We start from the raw sequence: 12,685 nt of genomic DNA, 5'->3' as shown, positions 1-12,685 counted from the left end.
ACAAGCCGTCAGACTCCTCTAAACCATAAAAAGGTTCCTCACCCCTGACATTGGTGAGTCAGAATCTGAAGGTTAGGCCTGGAAGTCTGTACCGTTAACTAGTTCCTGAGAGTGCCCCTAATCTACAGTAAAGTTAGGAACCAAATTCTCCTCTGCCCTTCCTATTTTGGGGGGGAAAGGTATAGGAAAACAGAAATAGCAAGGAAAAATACAAACAAAAAATGAAAGACATTGGAATGAAATATCAACAACAAAGAAGACAGTGACATGTTCATTTACTACTGACCGGGTCTATTGTATTGTCTAGGTTGGCTTCAAACTCTAGGGCCTAAGTGATCCTCCAAGTTTCTGGGACCACAGACATGTACAGCTGTACCTGGCTAAAGGGTAAAATTCCAGTACTTAAAGATTATCTGAATAAATCTCCCTCCCTTACAGGGACTAAGATTGACAACCTCCCTCACTTCAAAAGAATAATAAAGCCAGTGACTGCTGGGTGTTTCTCATTACAGTGTTGATAGCTAGGTGTACAGAGACTGAACTATATGGTAGGTATGAGGCCTAATTAGAGACGCTGTCCACCTTCTGGGAGAACTGAGGATCAAGACGGCTGTGAACTAGAATGGACCAGGGAAACTGGAGAATCAGCAACAGCACTTTCCAGCAGGACCTCGAAAAGGAAAATGTGTTTTCATGCTACATACACCATTCAACATGGCACTGCCAGGCACATGTGATTGTTGAGTATTTGAAACAGAGCTAAGGTGGTTGAGGTGGTGTGGTGATATTTGTGATCTAACAAATGAAGCTTGCCTGAAGATCAGAGGGCGGAGCCAGCCACTAGAGTTAACTTGGAGGCAAGACAGTGTGGTGCACACCTTTAATCCCAGCACTTGGGAGGAGGAAACAGAAAGTAATACATGGCTGGGCAGAGAGAGGAATGTAAGGCAGGCAGAGATGGGAGCGTGCCTCTCTTCAGGCTGATGATTTTGCGAGGTAGGAAGTGGCTATGGTTTGCTCCTTTGTCTCTGGTCTTTCAGCATTAACCCCTATATCTGACTCCGGGTTTTTATATTAATACCAATTAGAATTTTGCATTGCCGAACTGAATTTTGAATTTTAATTCATTTAAATTTAATGAGGAGCTCAAATAGTTATTGCCAAGTGATTTTCATCAAGGGTTTGTTTTGCTCATTTTTTGAGACAGGGTTTCACATAGCCCAAGCTGGTCTCAAATTCACTACGTAACTGAAGATGATATTAAGTTCCTGATCTTCTGCATCTACCTCCCAAGTGCTGTGATTACAGGCATGCATCACCATGTCTGGCTTCATTGAGGTTCTTAAAAACATTAGATGGGAAAGCAGTAATTTTTTAGTAATCCAGTGATTCAAGGGTGTTAGTGTGTGTGAGTACGGTGCAAGTGTGTGTGTTAGAGTGTGTGAGTAAGGTGCAGGTGTCTGTGTGTTAGAGTGTGTGAGTGTGGTGCAGGTGTCTCTGTGTGTGTTAGAGTGTGAGTGTGGTGCAGGTGTGTGTGTGTGTGTTAGAGTGTGAGTGTGGTGCAGGTGTCTCTGTGTGTGTTAGAGTGTGAGTGTGGTGCAGGTGTGTGTGTGTGTTAGAGTGTGAGTGTGGTGCAGGTGTCTGTCTGTGTGTGTTAGAGTGTGAGTGTGGTGCAGGTGTGTGTGTGTGTTAGAGTGTGAGTGTGGTGCAGGTGTGTGTGTGTGTTAGAGTGTGAGTGTGGTGCAGGTGTGTGTGTGTTAGAGTGTGAGTGTGGTGCAGGTGTCTGTGTGTGTTAGAGTGTGAGTGTGGTGCAGGTGTGTGTGTGTGTGTTAGAGTGTGAGTGTGGTGCAGGTGTCTGTGTGTGTTAGAGTGTGAGTGTGGAGCAGGTGTGTGTGTGTGTTAGAGTGTGAGTGTGGTGCAGGTGTCTGTGTGTGTTAGAGTGTGAGTGTGGTGCAGGTGTGTGTGTGTGTGTTAGAGTGTGAGTGTGGTGCAGGTGTGTGTGTGTGTTAGAGTGTGAGTGTGGTGCAGGTGTCTGTGTGTGTTAGAGTGTGAGTGTGGTGCAGGTGTGTGTGTGTGTGTGTTAGAGTGTGAGTGTGGTGCAGGTGTCTGTGTGTGTTAGAGTGTGAGTGTGGAGCAGGTGTGTGTGTGTGTGTTAGAGTGTGAGTGTGGTGCAGGTGTCTGTGTGTGTTAGAGTGTGAGTGTGGTGCAGGTGTGTGTGTGTGTTAGAGTGTGAGTGTGGTGCAGGTGTGTGTGTGTTAGAGTGTGAGTGTGGTGCAGGTGTGTGTGTGTGTGTTAGAGTGTGAGTGTGGTGCAGGTGTCTGTGTGTGTTAGAGTATGAGTGTGGTGAAGGTGTGTGTGTGTGTTAGAGTGTGAGTGTGGTGCAGGTGTCTGTGTGTGTTAGAGTGTGAGTGTGGTGCAGGTGTGTGTGTGTGTTAGAGTGAGAGTGTGGTGCAGGTGTCTGTGTGTGTTAGAGTGTGAGTGTGGTGCAGGTGTGTGTGTGTGTTAGAGTGTGAGTGTGGTGCAGGTATGTGTGTGTGTTAGAGTGTGAGTGTGGTGCAGGTGTGTGAGTGTTAGAGTGTGAGTGTGGTGCAGGTGTCTGTGTGTGTTAGAGTGTTAGTGTGGTGCAGGTGTGTGTGTGTGTTAGAGTGTGAGTGTGGTGCAGGTGTGTGTGTGTGTGTTAGAGTGTGATTGTGGTGCAGGTGTCTCTGTGTGTGTTAGAGTGTGAGTGTGGTGCAGGTGTGTGTGTGTGTTAGAGTGTGAGTGTGGTGCAGGTGTGTGTGTGTGTGTTAGAGTGTGAGTGTGGTGCAGGTGTCTGTGTGTGTTAGAGTGGGAGTGTGGTGCAGGTGTCTGTGTGTGTGTTAGAGTGTGAGTGTGGTGCAGGTGTCTGTGTGTGTTAGAGTGTGAGTGTGGTGCAGGTTTCTGTGTGTGTTAGAGTGTGAGTGTGGTGCAGGTGTGTGTGTGTTAGAGTGTGAGTGTGGTGCAGGTGTGTGTGTGTGTTAGAGTGTGAGTGTGGTGCAGGTGTGTGTGTTAGAGTGTGAGTGTGGTGCAGGTGTCTCTGTGTGTGTTAGAGTGTGAGTGTGGTGCAGGTGTGTGTGTGTGTTAGAGTGTGAGTGTGGTGCAGGTGTCTCTGTGTGTGTTAGAGTGTGAGTGTGGTGCAGGTGTGTGTGTGTGTTAGAGTGTGAGTGTGGTGCAGGTGTGTGTGTGTTAGAGTGTGAGTGTGGTGCAGGTGTGTGTGTGTTAGAGTGTGAGTGTGGTGCAGTTGTGTGTGTGTGTTAGAGTGTGAGTGTGGTGCAGGTGTGTGTGTGTGTTAGAGTGTGAGTGTGGTGCAGGTGTGTGTGTGTTAGAGTGTGAGTGTGGTGCAGGTGTCTGTGTGTGTGTTAGAGTGTGAGTGTGGTGCAGGTGTGTGTGTGTGTTAGAGTGTGAGTGTGGTGCAGGTGTGTGTGTGTGTGTTAGTGTGAGTGTGGTGCAGGTGTGTGTGTGTGTTAGAGTGTGAATGTGGTGCAGGTGTGTGTGTGTGTTAGAGTGTGAGTGTGGTGCAGGTGAGTGTGAGTGTGGTGCAGGTGTGTGTGTGTGTTAGAGTGTGAGTGTGGTGCAGGTGTGTGTGTGTGTTAGAGTGTGAGTGTGGTGCAGGTGTGTGTGTGTGTTAGAGTGTGAGTGTGGTGCAGGTGTGTGTGTGTTAGAGTGTGAGTGTGGTGCAGGTGTGTGTGTGTTAGAGTGTGAGTGTGGTGCAGGTGTCTGTGTGTGTTAGAGTGTGAGTGTGGTGCAGGTGTGTGTGTGTGTGTTAGAGTGTGAGTGTGGTGCAGGTGTGTGTGTGTGTTAGAGTGTGAGTGTGGTGCAGGTGTGTGTGTGTGTGTTAGAGTGTGAGTGTGGTGCAGGTGTCTGTGTGTATGTTAGAGTGTGAGTATGGTGCAGGTGTGTGTGTGTTAGAGTGTGAGTGTGGTGCAGGTGTGTGTGTGTTAGAGTGTGAGTGTGGTGCAGGTGTCTGTGTGTGTTAGAGTGTGAGTGTGGTGCAGGTGTGTGTGTGTGTGTTAGAGTGTGAGTGTGGTGCAGGTGTGTGTGTGTGTTAGAGTGTGAGTGTGGTGCAGGTGTCTGTGTGTGTTAGAGTGTGAGTGTGGTGCAGGTGTGTGTGTGTGTGTTAGAGTGTGAGTGTGGTGCAGGTGTGTGTGTGTGTTAGAGTGTGAGTGTGGTGCAGGTGTGTGTGTGTGTTAGAGTGTGAGTGTGGTGCAGGTGTCTGTGTGTATGTTAGAGTGTGAGTATGGTGCAGGTGTGTGTGTGTTAGAGTGTGAGTGTGGTGCAGGTGTCTGTGTGTGTTAGAGTGTGAGTGTGGTGCAGGTGTGTGTGTGTGTGTTAGAGTGTGAGTGTGGTGCAGGTGTGTGTGTGTGTTAGAGTGTGAGTGTGGTGCAGGTGTGTGTGTGTGTTAGAGTGTGAGTGTGGTGCAGGTGTCTGTGTGTGTTAGAGTGTGAGTGTGGTGCAGGTGTGTGTGTGTGTTAGAGTGTGAGTGTGGTGCAGGTGTGTGTGTTAGAGTGTGAGTGTGGTGCAGGTGTGTGTGTGTGTGTTAGAGTGTGAGTGTGGTGCAGGTGTCTGTGTGTGTTAGAGTGTGAGTGTGGTGCAGGTGTCTGAGTGTTAGAGTGTGAGTGTGGTGCAGGTGTGTGTGTGTGTTAGAGTGTGAGTGTGGTGCAGGTGTCTGTGTGTGTGTTAGTGTGTGAGTGTGGTGCAGGTGTCTGTGTGTGTTAGAGTGTGAGTGTGGTGCAGGTGTCTGAGTGTTAGAGTGTGAGTGTGGTGAAGGTGTGTGTGTGTTAGAGTGTGAGTGTGGTGCAGGTGTGTGTGTGTTAGAGTGTGAGTGTGGTGCAGGTGTGTGTGTGTGTTAGAGTGTGAGTGTGGTGCAGGTGTCTGTGTGTGTGTTAGAGTGTGAGTGTGGTGAAGGTGTGTGTGTGTGTGTTAGAGTGTGAGTGTGGTGCAGGTGTGTGTGTGTGTGTTAGAGTGTGAGTGTGTTGCAGGTGTGTGTGTGTGTTAGAGTGTGAGTGTGGTGCAGGTGTCTGTCTGTGTGTGTTAGAGTGTTAGTGTGGTGCAGGTGTGTGTGTGTTAGAGTGTGAGTGTGGTGCAGGTGTGTGTGTGTTAGAGTGTGAGTGTGGTGCAGGTGTGTGTGTGTTAGAGTGTGAGTGTGGTGCAGGTGTGTGTGTGTGTTAGAGTGTGAGTGTGGTGCAGGTGTCTGTGTGTGTGTGTTAGAGTGGGAGTGTGGTGCAGGTGTCTGTGTGTGTATTAGAGTGTGAGTGTGGTGCAGGTGTCTGTCTGTGTGTGTTATAGTGTGAGTGTGGTGCAGGTGTCTGTGTGTTAGTGTGTGAGTGTGGTGCAGGTGTCTCTGTGTGTGTTAGAGTGTTAGTGTGGTGCAGGTGTGTGTGTGTGTTAGAGTGTGAGTGTGGTGCAGGTGTGTGTGTGTGTGTTAGAGTGTGAGTGTGATCCAGGTGTCTGTGTGTGTTAGAGTGTGAGTGTGGTGCAGGTGTCTGTGTGTGTTAGAGTGTGAGTGTGGTGCAGGTGTCTGTGTGTGTGTTAGAGTGTGAGTGTGGTGCAGGTGTCTCTGTGTGTGTTAGAGTGTGAGTGTGGTGCAGGTGTCTGTCTGTGTGTGTTAGAGTGTGAGTGTGGTGCAGGTGTGTGTGTGTGTTAGAGTGTGAGTGTGGTGCAGGTGTGTGTGTGTTAGAGTGTGAGTGTGGTGCAGGTGTGTGTGTGTGTTAGAGTGTGAGTGTGGTGCAGGTGTCTCTGTGTGTGTTAGAGTGTGAGTGTGGTACAGGTGTGTGTGTGTGTGTTAGAGTGTGAGTGTGGTGCAGGTGTCTGTGTGTGTTAGAGTGTGGTACAGGTGTGTGTGTGTGTTAGAGTGGGAGTGTGGTGCAGGTGTCTGTGTGTGTGTGTTAGAGTGTGAGTGTGGTGCAGGTGTTTGTGTGTGTGTTAGAGTGTGAGTGTGGTGCAGGTGAGTGTGAGTGTGGTGCAGGTGTGTGTGTGTGTTAGAGTGTGAGTGTGGTGCAGGTGTGTGTGTGTGTTAGAGTGTGAGTGTGGTGCAGGTGTCTGTGTGTATGTTAGAGTGTGAGTATGGTGCAGGTGTGTGTGTGTTAGAGTGTGAGTGTGGTGCAGGTGTCTGTGTGTGTTAGAGTGTGAGTGTGGTGCAGGTGTGTGTGTGTGTGTTAGAGTGTGAGTGTGGTGCAGGTGTGTGTGTGTGTTAGAGTGTGAGTGTGGTGCAGGTGTGTGTGTGTGTTAGAGTGTGAGTGTGGTGCAGGTGTCTGTGTGTGTTAGAGTGTGAGTGTGGTGCAGGTGTGTGTGTTAGAGTGTGAGTGTGGTGCAGGTGTGTGTGTGTGTGTTAGAGTGTGAGTGTGGTGCAGGTGTGTGTGTGTGTGTTAGAGTGTGAGTGTGGTGCAGGTGTCTGAGTGTTAGAGTGTGAGTGTGGTGCAGGTGTCTGTGTGTATGTTAGAGTGTGAGTATGGTGCAGGTGTGTGTGTGTTAGAGTGTGAGTGTGGTGCAGGTGTCTGTGTGTGTTAGAGTGTGAGTGTGGTGCAGGTGTGTGTGTGTGTGTTAGAGTGTGAGTGTGGTGCAGGTGTGTGTGTGTGTTAGAGTGTGAGTGTGGTGCAGGTGTGTGTGTGTGTTAGAGTGTGAGTGTGGTGCAGGTGTGTGTGTTAGAGTGTGAGTGTGGTGCAGGTGTGTGTGTGTGTGTTAGAGTGTGAGTGTGGTGCAGGTGTGTGTGTTAGAGTGTGAGTGTGGTGCAGGTGTGTGTGTGTGTGTTAGAGTGTGAGTGTGGTGCAGGTGTCTGTGTGTGTTAGAGTGTGAGTGTGGTGCAGGTGTCTGAGTGTTAGAGTGTGAGTGTGGTGCAGGTGTGTGTGTGTGTTAGAGTGTGAGTGTGGTGCAGGTGTCTGTGTGTGTGTGTTAGAGTGTGAGTGTGGTGCAGGTGTCTGTGTGTGTTAGAGTGTGAGTGTGGTGCAGGTGTCTGAGTGTTAGAGTGTGAGTGTGGTGCAGGTGTGTGTGTGTTAGAGTGTGAGTGTGGTGCAGGTGTGTGTGTGTTAGAGTGTGAGTGTGGTGCAGGTGTGTGTGTGTGTTAGAGTGTGAGTGTGGTGCAGGTGTCTGTGTGTGTGTTAGAGTGTGAGTGTGGTGAAGGTGTGTGTGTGTGTGTTAGAGTGTGAGTGTGGTGCAGGTGTGTGTGTGTGTGTTAGAGTGTGAGTGTGTTGCAGGTGTGTGTGTGTGTTAGAGTGTGAATGTGGTGCAGGTGTCTGTCTGTGTGTGTTAGAGTGTTAGTGTGGTGCAGGTGTGTGTGTGTTAGAGTGTGAGTGTGGTGCAGGTGTGTGTGTGTTAGAGTGTGAGTGTGGTGCAGGTGTGTGTGTGTTAGAGTGTGAGTGTGGTGCAGGTGTGTGTGTGTGTTAGAGTGTGAGTGTGGTGCAGGTGTCTGTGTGTGTGTGTTAGAGTGGGAGTGTGGTGCAGGTGTCTGTGTGTGTATTAGAGTGTGAGTGTGGTGCAGGTGTCTGTCTGTGTGTGTTATAGTGTGAGTGTGGTGCAGGTGTCTGTGTGTTAGTGTGTGAGTGTGGTGCAGGTGTCTCTGTGTGTGTTAGAGTGTTAGTGTGGTGCAGGTGTGTGTGTGTGTTAGAGTGTGAGTGTGGTGCAGGTGTGTGTGTGTGTGTTAGAGTGTGAGTGTGATCCAGGTGTCTGTGTGTGTTAGTGTGTGAGTGTGGTGCAGGTGTCTGTGTGTGTTAGAGTGTGAGTGTGGTGCAGGTGTCTGTGTGTGTGTTAGAGTGTGAGTGTGGTGCAGGTGTCTCTGTGTGGGTTAGAGTGTGAGTGTGGTGCAGGTGTCTGTCTGTGTGTGTTAGAGTGTGAGTGTGGTGCAGGTGTGTGTGTGTGTTAGAGTGTGAGTGTGGTGCAGGTGTGTGTGTGTTAGAGTGTGAGTGTGGTGCAGGTGTGTGTGTGTGTTAGAGTGTGAGTGTGGTGCAGGTGTCTCTGTGTGTGTTAGAGTGTGAGTGTGGTACAGGTGTGTGTGTGTGTGTTAGAGTGTGAGTGTGGTGCAGGTGTCTGTGTGTGTTAGAGTGTGGTACAGGTGTGTGTGTGTGTTAGAGTGGGAGTGTGGTGCAGGTGTCTGTGTGTGTGTGTTAGAGTGTGAGTGTGGTGCAGGTGTTTGTGTGTGTGTTAGAGTGTGAGTGTGGTGCAGGTGTCTGTGTGTGTTAGAGTGTGGTGCAGGTGTGTGTGTGTGTGTTAGAGTGGGAGTGTGGTGCAGGTGTCTGTGTGTGTGTTAGAGTGTGAGTGTGGTGCAGGTGTGTGTGTGTGTTAGAGTGTGAGTGTGGTGCAGGTGTCTGTGTGTGTGTGTTAGAGTGGGAGTGTGGTGCAGGTGTCTGTGTGTGTGTTAGAGTGTGAGTGTGGTGCAGGTGTCTCTGTGTGTGTTAGAGTGTGAGTGTGGTGCAGGTGTGTGTGTGTGTTAGAGTGTGAGTGTGGTGCAGGCGTGTGTGTGTGTTAGAGTGTGAGTGTGGTGCAGGTGTGTGTGTGTTAGAGTGTGAGTGTGGTGCAGGTGTGTGTGTGTGTTAGAGTGTGAGTGTGGTGCAGGTGTGTGTGTGTGTGTTAGAGTGTGAGTGTGGTGCAGGTGTCTATGTGTGTTAGAGTGTGAGTGTGGTGCAGGTGTGTGTGTGTGTTAGAGTGTGAGTGTGGTGCAGGTGTGTGTGTGTTAGAGTGTGAGTGTGGTGCAGGTGTGTGTGAGTTAGAGTGTGAGTGTGGTGCAGGTGTCTGTGTGTGTTAGAGTGTGAGTGTGGTGCAGGTGTGTGTGTGTTAGAGTGTGAGTGTGGTGCAGGTGTGTGTGTGTGTGTTAGAGTGTGATTGTGGTGCAGGTGTGTGTGTGTGTGTGTTAGAGTGTGAGTGTGGTGCAGCTGTCTGTGTGTGTTAGAGTGTGAGTGTGGTGCAGGTGTGTGTGTGTTAGAGTGTGAGTGTGGTGCAGGTGTCTGTGTGTGTTAGAGTGTGAGTGTGGTGCAGGTGTGTGTGTGTTAGAGTGTGAGTGTGGTGCAGGTGTGTGTGTTAGAGTGTGAGTGTGGTGCAGGTGTGTGTGTGTGTTAGAGTGTGAGTGTGGTGCAGGTGTGTGTGTGTGTTAGAGTGTGAGTGTGGTGCAGGTGTGTGTGTGTTAGAGTGTGAGTGTGGTGCAGGTGTGTGTGTGTGTTAGAGTGTGAGTGTGGTGCAGGTGTGTTTGTGTGTTAGAGTGTGAGTGTGGTGCAGGTGTCTGTGTGTGTTAGAGTGGGAGTGTGGTGCAGGTGTGTGTGTGTGTTAGAGTGTGAGTGTGGTGCAGGTGTGTGTGTGTGTTAGAGTGTGAGTGTGGTGCAGGTGTGTGTGTGTTAGAGTGTGAGTGTGTTGCAGGTGTCTGTGTGTATGTTAGAGTGTGAGTATGGTGCAGGTGTGTGTGTGTTAGAGTGTGAGTGTGGTGCAGGTGTCTGTGTGTGTTAGAGTGTGAGTGTGGTGCAGGTGTGTGTGTGTGTGTTAGAGTGTGAGTGTGGTGCAGGTGTGTGTGTGTGTTAGAGTGTGAGTGTGGTGCAGGTGTCTGTGTGTGTGTGTTAGAGTGTGAGTGTGGTGCAGGTGTGTGTGTGTGTTAGAGTATGAGTGTGGTGAAGGTGTGTGTGTGTGTTAGAGTGTGAGTGTGGTGCAGGTGTCTGTGTGTGTGTTAGAGTGTGAGTGTGGTGCAGGTGTGTGTGTGTTAGAGTGTGAGTGTGGTGCAGGTGTCTGTGTGTGTTAGAGTGTGAGTGTGGTGCAGGTGTGTGTGTGTGTTAGAGTGTGAGTGTGGTGCAGGTGTGTGTGTGTGTTAGAGTGTGAGTGTGGTGCAGGTGTGTGTGTGTGTGTTAGAGGGTGAGTGTGGTGCAGGTGTCTGTGTGTGTTAGAGTGTGAGTGTGGTGAAGGTGTGTGTGTGTGTTAGAGTGTGAGTGTGGTGCAGGTGTCTGTGTGTGTTAGAGTGTGAGTGTGGTGCAGGTGTGTGTGTGTGTGTTAGAGTGTGAGTGTGGTGCAGGTGTGTGTGTGTGTGTTAGTGTGAGTGTGGTGCAGGTGTGTGTGTGTGTTAGAGTGTGAATGTGGTGCAGGTGTGTGTGTGTGTTAGAGTGTGAGTGTGGTGCAGGTGAGTGTGAGTGTGGTGCAGGTGTGTGTGTGTGTTAGAGTGTGAGTGTGGTGCAGGTGTGTGTGTGTGTTAGAGTGTGAGTGTGGTGCAGGTGTCTGTGTGTATGTTAGAGTGTGAGTATGGTGCAGGTGTGTGTGTGTTAGAGTGTGAGTGTGGTGCAGGTGTCTGTGTGTGTTAGAGTGTGAGTGTGGTGCAGGTGTGTGTGTGTGTGTTAGAGTGTGAGTGTGGTGCAGGTGTGTGTGTGTGTTAGAGTGTGAGTGTGGTGCAAGTGTGTGTGTGTGTTAGAGTGTGAGTGTGGTGCAGGTGTCTGTGTGTGTTAGAGTGTGAGTGTGGTGCAGGTGTGTGTGTGTGTTAGAGTGTGAGTGTGGTGCAGGTGTGTGTGTTGGAGTGTGAGTGTGGTGCAGGTGTGTGTGTGTGTGTTAGAGTGTGAGTGTGGTGCAGGTGTCTGTGTGTGTTAGAGTGTGAGTGTGGTGCAGGTGTCTGAGTGTTAGAGTGTGAGTGTGGTGCAGGTGTGTGTGTGTGTTAGAGTGTGAGTGTGGTGCAGGTGTCTGTGTGTGTGTTAGAGTGTGAGTGTGGTGCAGGTGTCTGTGTGTGTTAGAGTGTGAGTGTGGTGCAGGTGTCTGAGTATTAGAGTGTGAGTGTGGTGCAGGTGTGTGTGTGTTAGAGTGTGAGTGTGGTGCAGGTGTGTGTGTGTTAGAGTGTGAGTGTGGTGCAGGTGTGTGTGTGTGTTAGAGTGTGAGTGTGGTGCAGGTGTCTGTGTGTGTGTTAGAGTGTGAGTGTGGTGAAGGTGTGTGTGTTAGAGTGTGAGTGTGGTGCAGGTGTGTGTGTGTGTGTTAGAGTGTGAGTGTGTTGCAGGTGTGTGTGTGTGTTAGAGTGTGAGTGTGGTGCAGGTGTCTGTCTGTGTGTGTTAGAGTGTTAGTGTGGTGCAGGTGTGTGTGTTAGAGTGTGAGTGTGGTGCAGGTGTGTGTGTGTTAGAGTGTGAGTGTGGTGCAGGTGTGTGTGTGTTAGAGTGTGAGTGTGGTGCAGGTGTGTGTGTGTGTTAGAGTGTGAGTGTGGTGCAGGTGTCTGTGTGTGTGTGTTAGAGTGGGAGTGTGGTGCAGGTGTCTGTGTGTGTATTAGAGTGTGAGTGTGGTGCAGGTGTCTGTCTGTGTGTGTTATAGTGTGAGTGTGGTGCAGGTGTCTGTGTGTTAGTGTGTGAGTGTGGTGCAGGTGTCTCTGTGTGTGTTAGAGTGTTAGTGTGGTGCAGGTGTGTGTGTGTGTTAGAGTGTGAGTGTGGTGCAGGTGTGTGTGTGTGTGTTAGAGTGTGAGTGTGATCCAGGTGTCTGTGTGTGTTAGAGTGTGAGTGTGGTGCAGGTGTCTGTGTGTGTTAGAGTGTGAGTGTGGTGCAGGTGTCTGTGTGTGTGTTAGAGTGTGAGTGTGGTGCAGGTGTCTCTGTGTGTGTTAGAGTGTGAGTGTGGTGCAGGTGTCTGTCTGTGTGTGTTAGAGTGTGAGTGTGGTGCAGGTGTGTGTGTGTTAGAGTGTGAGTGTGGTGCAGGTGTGTGTGTGTTAGAGTGTGAGTGTGGTGCAGGTGTGTGTGTGTGTTAGAGTGTGAGTGTGGTGCAGGTGTCTCTGTGTGTGTTAGAGTGTGAGTGTGGTACAGGTGTGTGTGTGTGTGTTAGAGTGTGAGTGTGGTGCAGGTGTCTGTGTGTGTTAGAGTGTGGTACAGGTGTGTGTGTGTGTTAGTGTGTGAGTGTGGTGCAGGTGTCTGTGTGTGTGTGTTAGAGTGTGAGTGTGGTGCAGGTGTTTGTGTGTGTGTTAGAGTGTGAGTGTGGTGCAGGTGTCTGTGTGTGTTAGAGTGTGGTGCAGGTGTGTGTGTGTGTGTTAGAGTGGGAGTGTGGTGCAGGTGTCTGTGTGTGTGTTAGAGTGTGAGTGTGGTGCAGGTGTGTGTGTGTGTTAGAGTGTGAGTGTGGTGCAGGTGTCTGTGTGTGTGTGTTAGAGTGGGAGTGTGGTGCAGGTGTCTGTGTGTGTGTTAGAGTGTGAGTGTGGTGCAGGTGTCTCTGTGTGTGTTAGAGTGTGAGTGTGGTGCAGGTGTGTGTGTGTGTGTTAGAGTGTGAGTGTGGTGCAGGCGTGTGTGTGTGTTAGAGTGTGAGTGTGGTGCAGGTGTGTGTGTGTTAGAGTGTGAGTGTGGTGCAGGTGTGTGTGTGTTAGAGTGTGAGTGTGGTGCAGGTGTCTGTGTGTGTGTTAGAGTGTGAGTGTGGTGCAGGTGTGTGTGTGTGTTAGAGTGTGAGTGTGGTGCAGGTGTCTGTGTGTGTTAGAGTGGGAGTGTGGTGCAGGTGTGTGTGTGTGTTAGAGTGTGAGTGTGGTGCAGGTGTGTGTGTGTGTTAGAGTGTGAGTGTGGTGCAGGTGTGTGTGTGTTAGAGTGTGAGTGTGGTGCAGGTGTCTGTGTGTATGTTAGAGTGTGAGTATGGTGCAGGTGTGTGTGTGTTAGAGTGTGAGTGTGGTGCAGGTGTCTGTGTGTGTTAGAGTGTGAGTGTGGTGCAGGTGTGTGTGTGTGTGTTAGAGTGTGAGTGTGGTGCAGGTGTGTGTGTGTGTTAGAGTGTGAGT

At 50.1% G+C, this 12,685-nt stretch overlaps 2 protein-coding genes across 2 annotated transcripts in view; one reads left to right on the top strand and one right to left on the bottom strand.

The window, feature by feature from the left end:
- Znf597 (zinc finger protein 597) overlaps window positions 1–12,685 on the top strand; it is a 324,428-nt gene that overhangs the window by 28,600 nt on the left and 283,143 nt on the right. The gene's annotated exons all lie outside the window — the stretch shown is intronic.
- Znf174 (zinc finger protein 174) overlaps window positions 1–12,685 on the bottom strand; it is a 32,015-nt gene that overhangs the window by 7,414 nt on the left and 11,916 nt on the right. The window lies entirely within an intron of this gene.

This window comes from Microtus pennsylvanicus, chromosome 11 (genome assembly GCF_037038515.1).
Source record: "Microtus pennsylvanicus isolate mMicPen1 chromosome 11, mMicPen1.hap1, whole genome shotgun sequence".
Classification (NCBI taxonomy): Eukaryota; Metazoa; Chordata; class Mammalia; order Rodentia; family Cricetidae; genus Microtus; species Microtus pennsylvanicus.
This window is presented reverse-complemented; position numbering and strand designations above follow the sequence as displayed.